Source organism: Theropithecus gelada, chromosome 5, assembly GCF_003255815.1.
Source record: "Theropithecus gelada isolate Dixy chromosome 5, Tgel_1.0, whole genome shotgun sequence".
NCBI classification, from domain to species: Eukaryota; Metazoa; Chordata; class Mammalia; order Primates; family Cercopithecidae; genus Theropithecus; species Theropithecus gelada.
Window position 1 is genome coordinate 182908956 of NC_037672.1, and position 8421 is coordinate 182917376.

General features: G+C 47.7%; 1 non-coding gene across 1 annotated transcript; it reads right to left on the reverse strand.

Moving 5' to 3' along the window:
• Positions 1–3527: 3527 nt before the first annotated feature.
• LOC112625676 lies at positions 3528–3675 on the reverse strand. The gene has a single exon (XR_003119738.1). It is a non-coding gene; the product is annotated as a U4 spliceosomal RNA (small nuclear RNA).
• Between the last annotated feature and the right edge of the window lie 4746 nt (positions 3676–8421).

Below are 8421 nucleotides of genomic sequence, written 5' to 3' on the forward strand. Positions count from 1 at the left end.
TGCTTAAAGTGATTTTTAAGGAAAGTTATTTTATAATGACCTTCAAGATAGTTAAGATCATACCTGGCGGCCAGGTGCGGTGGCTCATGTCTGTAATCCCAGCACTTTGGGAGGCTGAGTTGGGCAGATCAGTTGAGGTCAGAAGTTTGAGACCAACCTGGTTAATATGATGAAACCCCGTCTCTAGTAAAAATACAAAAAAAATTTAGTGGGGCGTGGTGGTGGGCACCTGTAATCCCAGCTACTTGGGAGGCTGAGGCAGGAGAATCGCTTGAACCTGAGAGGCAGAGGGTGCAGTGAGCCGAGATCAGGCCACTGCACTCCAGCCTGGGCGACAGAGCAAGACTCGGTCTCAAAAAATAAAAAATAAATAAAATAAATAGATCATATTCAGCAAATGTTGACAACTATTTTACCTTCATACTTATTCAGAAGTTCAAAATAACAGCAAAAGACTTAAGTAGGTTGCTAAGGCAACCACAAACTGGCCAGCAGTGTAGTTTGCACACAGCATTGAATTGTACAGGGCAAGGCTGGTACACTGACTCCTGCCCAGGGGGAGAGCCTTAAATATCAAGGCAGGAGGACATCGGTGTGCCAGCAAATTCCACCAAAGTGTGGAATTTCCTACAAGATCCATCTTTCCTCCTCTTTTATAGTCTGATCCTCTCTTTGTCAACCTGTTTCATGAGTTAGTAGGTCACAGAAAGGTAAACCTCAATGGCTGAACGATCTTTCTCTAGTTCTTCAAATCACAAGGTTTGTGCCTTTCACAAACATCTTTTATATACATTCCGACAGCTGCCATTCAGTGTGTAGTGTCACCACGTTTAATACATTAAAGTCAATCCCACCGCACCGTGCGCGTGGACCGCCGTGTGCACTGACCGTGCTCTTCTCGTTCAACATGGTTCTGCTTTGAAAGCCATGGTCTGTGTGTGTTTGTGTGGACGACGGGCACGGCTTTCTGAAATGATGCTCCAGTGGTGGTGACGGGGACAGTGGGGCTGGACTCTGCCCGCCCTGGCCCACCTGGGCACTCAGCTCCGGTCCTGGCTCCTCCTCCTGTTCTGCCCATCTCGCCAGATTCAGGGCCTGGGTTTGTTCACAGACTGATGCCCACGCCTGGGACTCGACATCTTCTGCTAAAACTCTTCTTTAAATTCAGCGTCCCGCAGGCTCATCTTTCACAAAAGGACTAGATTTTGGCTTATGAGCCCGTTCTCTTGGGCGTCTAACTCTAGGGAGTCCTCGTTTGGGCTGCACCGTTCCTGCCTTGGCGCCGATGTAGTCGACCATCCAGCCAAACCAGGAGAGCTTTGGCAGCGGCGAAGCCTCTCCATTCTTTCCAGACCAGTGCTGACATACGCCCCAGTGGTTCCGATAAATAAACTAATATCCAGTCATCCATCCCCTCCAGGAACAACAAATAGGTTAATACAAATACTGAGAGGACAGGTGGGGCCTGGTGGCTTACCCCTGTAATCCCAGCACTTTGGGAGGCTGAGGCAGGTAGATCACTTGAGGTCACGAGTTCGAGACCAGCCTGGCCAACATGGTGAAACCCCATCTCTACTAAAAACACAAAAATTAGCCACAGTGGCAGGTGCCTGTAATCTCAGCGACTCGGGAGGCTGAGGCAGGAGAATTGCTTGAACCCAGGAGGCAGAGGTCGCAGTGAGCTGCGATCATGTCACTGCACTCCAGCTCCAGCCTGGGGCTGAGTGAGACCCTGTCACCAAAAAACAAACAAAAAATACATAAATAAAATAAAATAAAAATAAACAAATATTGAGAGGACAAATATGAAAGAAAGCAGATTAGATATTGGCATCACGCTTTTTCACGAAAAAAATACTGATTTTATTCAAATGCAGCGGAGTTTCTATGATTAATACTGCCACCACAGAACCCGCTGGCCTTGCAGAATGCTGGGTTCACCTGCAGGACGCAGACACAGAGCTCACTGTGGCTATGACCAGGTCAGCCCATGTGACCTAGAAAGAGAGTTCTGATCCAGGCAAACCCTGCCAGGACATGGAATTCTTATCAGAGAGTGAGGAATAGATGGAACGCTTTTCTGTGAATGCCTCTTTACTGTCTCCGTGTAGAAAACTCTTACACAAAATTCAAGAAGCCTCAAATCACTCTGGCTCCTCATGCCCCTGCGTGCTACTTATTCAGATGCAGGTTCCCACCGTGTTTTCCCCACTCCTGGGGCAGCATTCTTGACTCTGGTTTATGAGGCTTGTTTCTGTGCTTTCACTGCCCCAGGACTGTGAGCGAGGGTAAGACAAGGATTGTGCCTCACTCATCTCAGTATCTCAGCTCTTCATAGAGTGATGTGCAAATAGTAGGCCCTTAAAAGATGCGTGGAATTAACAAATAGTTCATTTCCGAAGCTTTTGGCAGCATGGATGCTTTGATCCCTTGCTGGGAGGGAGCTAAACTTCAGACCACGCATGTGGGATCTTGAAACAGAAACAGGGAATCCTGTTTTCACTTCATATGTAGATAGCTTTACAAAGATGTCACTCCCACCTTAGCAAGGAGAAAAAGCCGTGTGATCTTCACAGTGCTAACTTTTTTGAGCACATCAGAAAGCTGAGGTTGTGAGGCAAGCAAGTGAAGTCAGTTCTGAGGAGTGACAGGTCCCTCGGGGAGAATCAGGCAGCACAGATGGTTTCACCCTCCACAGAGTGGAGAGGAGGGTAGAGGGAGCAGCCTTAATAGCAGGTTGGAAGAAAACAGCCAGAATAGGCCGGTGCAGTGGCTCACGCCTGTAATCCCAGGACTTTGGGAGGCCAAGGTGGGCGAATCATAAGGTCAGGAGTTCAAGACCAGCCTGGCCAACATGGTGAAACTCCATCTCTACTAAAAATACAAAAATTGGCTAGGCATAGTGGCGGACACCTGTAATCCCAGCTATTCGGGAGGCTGAGGCAGAAGAATCACTTGAACCCAGGAGGCAGAGGTTACAGTGAGCCGAGATCATGCCACTGCACTCCAGCCTGGGCGACAGAGTGAGACTCTGTCTCAAAAACAAACAAACAAACAACAACAACAAGAACAGCCAGAATGTAGCGAATTCTTTAAGTCTGAGTGTGAGCTTGTGTGCTAGATGGTTGAGAAAGCCCCGGGGGGCCGGAGACACAAGGAGAACCTGCATTGACCTAGTGTTAGCTCTTTCCACTGTCTCCACTGTGTGCTCCTGAGGAAGATCTGGACAGGGCAGGACACTCCAGCTACTGTCCCTGACACAGATTCTGCTTCTGGGGGAGGGGAAGAAGCAAAACTGTTCGCCCTTGGGGAAGAGCTGGAAAATATTCAGCTGTAAGATCCAGTGCTGGATGCAAAGCGAAGGCAGTTACCACAGGGAAGGCAGCTGGGAAGCTTTGCAGTTGGGAGGAATAGCTGCTGGGCAAAGTGACACCATTGATGTGTCTCTGTGGAAAGCTCACTATCACCACCTGCCTCTCAGCCCCTACAAGCCCAGAGAACAGGCAAAGTGCTTCTGCGGAGCTGTCTAGAAAAATCTAGTGCTTCTGTTGCCAGGTGTGTGAAAATATCTCAACTTCTCACAAGGTCCACTGTCTTGTGCTGTTCATTTTCAATTAGCAATGATCGCACCTCGGATAACCCTCATTGGCTACAATACTGCCACTGCACAGAGCTACACTATTCATTTTCTCCACCTAAGACTCACGAAGCGGGGGATGGGGGGGCAGTCAGACCTTAGCTACAAGAGGCTGGGAAGTGTAATTTTCATCCATCTTTCTTTTTTCTTTCCTTCCCTCCCTCCTCTCTCCCTCTCTCCCTCACTTCCTTCCTTCTTTCCTTCCTTCTTTTCCTTTCTTCTTTCTCGTCCTTTCTTTCTTCTTTCTTTCTTCTCTGCCTCTGCAGCTCAAACAGGCCTTCTAGCTGTAGTTCAGAAAGTGATTCCATAAATGGGTTGGAACAGGAGTTGAAAAGCCAGTCCATAATTTCTACTGCACCTCCCATCCCACTAAATACCATGACGTCAGAGACCCTGTTTATTTCCTTTACAGTGCCACAGCACTTACAACAAAGCAAAATACACATAATGGTGGTTTATCTTTACTTATTTAATGTCCTCCTCTGCCCCATTCACTTATAAGTTCCACTCATGCCTCGTATAAACAAAAAATAAAACCCTAAGCCCTCCACCAACTGAATGGACCCCTTCTGAGCCAAGGGGACCTCAGATGATACGGTTTGGATGTGTCCCTCCAGATCTCATGTTTATGTGATCCCCAATGTTGGAGGTGGGGCCTGGTGAGAGGTGTTTGGGTCATGAGGTGGATTCCTCATGAATGGCTTGGTGCCATCCTCATGGTAATGAGTGGGTTCTTGCAATATCAGTTCATAGGAGAGCTGGTTGTCTAAAATAACCTGGCACCTCTGTGATTGCCAGACAGGTGCTTCTTGCCGGCCGCACAGACAAAATCAATCCACGGAGACCATGGCGTTGCAGTAAAGAAAGAGTTTAAGTGACAGGAAGCCGACCCACATGGGAGGACTGGAGCTATAGTTGAAGTTGGTCTCTCTGAAGGCTCAGAGGTCAGAGTCCTTACGACATTCTGGTAAGTGGGGGATTAGGGAATGGGTGCTGCCGACTGGTTGGGGATGAAATCGTAGAGTGTGGAAACAAGCCCCATCCTCTGAGTCAGCTGCTGGGTGGGGCCACAGGGTCAGGTGAGTCAGGAGTCCAGGTGGGGTCTGTCTGAAACACATCTCAAAAAATCCACCTTAGGTTCTACAGTAGTGATGTCATCTATAGGAGCAATCGAGAAGGTCTCAAATCTTGTGACCCCTGGCCACGTGACCCCTGAGTAGTAAGGGATTATAGGAACAACACCTGTCTCTTAGCAGGTTCAGGCCCCTCCCATAATCCTCCCCATGAGGTCTTTGATTGGTTCTAGAAAGGTGGTTCAGTTTTGGGAAGGGCTGTTATCATCCTTGTCTTAAGGGTAAACCATAAACTAAATTTGTCCCAAGGTTAGCTTGGCCTACACCCAGGAATGACCAAGAACAGCTTGGAGGTCGCAAGCAAGATGGAGTCACCTACATCAGATTTCTCTCACTGTCATCATCTTTCCAAAAGCAGTTTCACCTCCCCGCTCTTTCTCTTGCTCCCTCTCTTGCCCTGTGATACGCTGGCTCCCCCTGAGTCTTCCACCATGACTGGAAGCTTCCTGAGGCCTCACAAGAAGCAGATACTGGCAACACACTTCCTATACAGCCTAAAGAACTGTAAGCCAAAGTAAATTTTTCTTTATAAATTGTCTAGTCTCAGGTATCCCTTTAGAGCAATGCAAAACAAACTAATACACCAGAGAAGCCTGAAAAACTGAATTCCCCACCATGATTAGAAGGGATGTCAGACACACCTCACTATGCCCCCTCCCTTTGGAGTTTAGGCAAAATTGACCAGCATTAACATGAAGACAGAGATCATAATGCTAACAAATCAGTCTCCATGGCAATAAGATTACAAATTCCAATCTGACTCTGGTACAGCATCGTATGACAAATAGCACTCTCTGAAGGAAATCAAACGTATTTTAACTTAAAATACCTTTCATTGACATATTTTGAAATGGCCCTGCAAAGCCATCTTTCATGGAGGAAGTTTGTATCTGCAGAGAACCTTCATTCACACAGCCTGGCCTTTCCAGATCTAGGAGAGATTAACTAAGAGTCTGACACCTGGCCTGGCATGGTGGCTCACGCCTGTAATCCCAGCACTTTGGGAGGCTAAGGCTGGTAGATCACAAGGTCAGGAGATTGAGACTATCCTGGCCAACATGGTGAAACCCCGCCTCTACTAAAAATACAAAAAATTAGCTGGGCATGGTGGTGGGTGCCTGTAGTCCCAGCTACTCGGGAGGCTGAGGCGGGGGAATGGCATGAATCTGGGAGGCGGAGCTTGCAGTGAGCCGAGATCACGCCACTGAGCTCCAGCCTGGGCAACAGAGCAAGACTCCGTCTCAAAAAAAGAAAAAAAAAAGAGTCTGACACCTGTTAAGTTCTGAAAAGAGACATTCAGCATCTATTCTCTCTGAAGGTTGCTACCTGGAGGCTTCATCTACATAACAAGGACCTTGGCTTCCACAACTCCCCTTATCTGAACTCAAGCATTTCTTTCTACCAACTTCAAGCCTTTAGACGAAGTTTAACTGTTTCAACCAGTTGCCATCAGAAAATCTCTGAATCTACCTATGACTCTTAAGCCCCCCACTTCTCACCTTTGAGATATCCCACCTTTCCAGGCAGAACCAATGTACACTGTACACGTATTGATTTATGTCTTTGCCTGTAACTTCTTTCTCCCTAAAATCTATAAAACCAGCCATAACCCGACCTCCTCAGACAGGCTCTGTCAGGACCCCTTGAGACTGTTCCTTGAGTCATGGCCACTCATATTGGTGCAGAATAAACCTCTTCAGCTGTTCTACAGACTTTGGTTTTGCCAGTAACACTCACGCTTTGTGCTTCATCCACCTTGTCCTTGGGGTATCCTCACTCTAAACCACAGTGTTTAGTATATGGTTGGCACTTGATACATATTGCTGAATAAATATGATCAGGCCCTTTAAGAACTGGGTAAGAACAAAACAAAAGCAAGACTGCCCGACTGCCCTTTCTATGGAAAATAAATACTTAGATGTACAGACATATTTATACTCAACTTCCCAAAAGGAAATGTGGGGAGGGATGAGATGATGTCTGCTCCAGTGAACTTGCTTGGAAGCAGCAATTTTGATCATGGAACTATTAAAATGTGTGTGACCCTCCAAAAAAAAATAAAGAGGAGGGGAAAGAGTTCCAATGTTCCAAACCCCTTCTGCAGGTCTGAAACCTATGTCACTGGCAGGTCACCCTCCTGGGAGTGCCCGCCTGCAGCAAGCCCGTGTTTGGCGGTGCCTGGACGCCTGCAGCGTTGCTCCTGCGTCTCCATTAGCGCTGGCACACACTCCCGCAGCCTGCGCCAGCTGCTCTTCAAACAGATTCACTGGCAACAGAAAAGGAAGAAAAAAAAAATCCAAGGTCTTAGGGTACATTTTTTTCATTCTCTTTCTACAGCTAAAAGGAAGCTGGAAGCTTGAGAAGGATTCACAGTAGCTGAATAATAGCCAGAAAGGGAGATTAGCAAGAAACATTGTGAGAGCTGGGAGATTTTTCTTGGGTTTAGCATGAGAAGAATGTAGTGCTGTGTGTGTTCCACTTGCTCGTTCTGTTGGTGTCTCCCCTCCCTTGGCTCCAGAGCCCCTGAGCGCCCTCCCTCTTCCTTTGCCAGGAAGGGATTGACACGGGGTCAGTCATGAAGACGCTGTCTCCCAGCCCTCGCCCAAAGGTCACAGCAGGAGGCTGGTGCAGGCTGCATCTCAGGCTGCCAGTGGGGAACAAAGACAAGGCCGCTCAGCTCTTTTCTGGCGACACAGGGAGAACAGTAAATCCCCTGGTGCCGCAGAGAGACCTGGACTTGGCGTGGAGACGTGCTCCTTCCAAGTGACTAATGGTCAGATTTTCATATTTCATAAGGCACGCCAGCAATGAACAAGCAAGCAAATGGACAGCAAATTAAGAAAATTACTCTAATTTATGGGTAACAATCAGCTTTCATTTTCCTTTTTTCCATGGAACTTCTCCCTAATGACCTCCCCTCCTACAGCTGTGTCATTTGGATAAACTCACATCTCAGACATTTTTTAATGAAATATGAGGCTATTTATGAAGGAGGAAGGGGAGGAAAAAGAGAGCTCCTTGTGCTCCTCTCCTTCATAGTGTGGATGGTTCATAATGAGCACAGTGTCTTTTGAAATGTACTTTAAGGTGTATTTCTATTTCCCGTACATCTTCATGCTCTGGGCATCCCAGTCACTGAAGCTGTGGGTTTCAGCGCTCCAAGAGTAAGAGGGTTCAGGAAATGCGACCGCAAAATATACTGATTGCTTCAAATGGAGGGCACTGGAGGAGCAGCAAATGCAGCCAAGGGCTTTCTCTGAACCTCCCTATCTGTCTAAAAACCCAACTCTCCAATAGAAGCTCAATTGTCATGCATCTCCTCCCTGGGAATCTCATCAACCCGGGAGAATTATCCAGGAGAGACTTGGGGTCCACAGGACATCCAGGCAGACTCAGTCACAGGCATCACCCAATCACCTTCCGCCAGGTCATTCACTTGCCCCAAGCTTCCTGCCCCTCCCCCGTTTCCCTGGGGAGAGGGTGTGTGGGCTTCCAGACCTCACTGGGTTTTGAGATCTCACTTTTCTTCCCTGGGGAGAGGGTGTGTGGGCTTCTAGATCTTTCTGGGTTTGGGCACTCACTTTTCTTCCCTGGGCTGCCCCTGTGCATATAATACATGTGTTTGCCTTTTCTCCCACTCATCTGCCTACT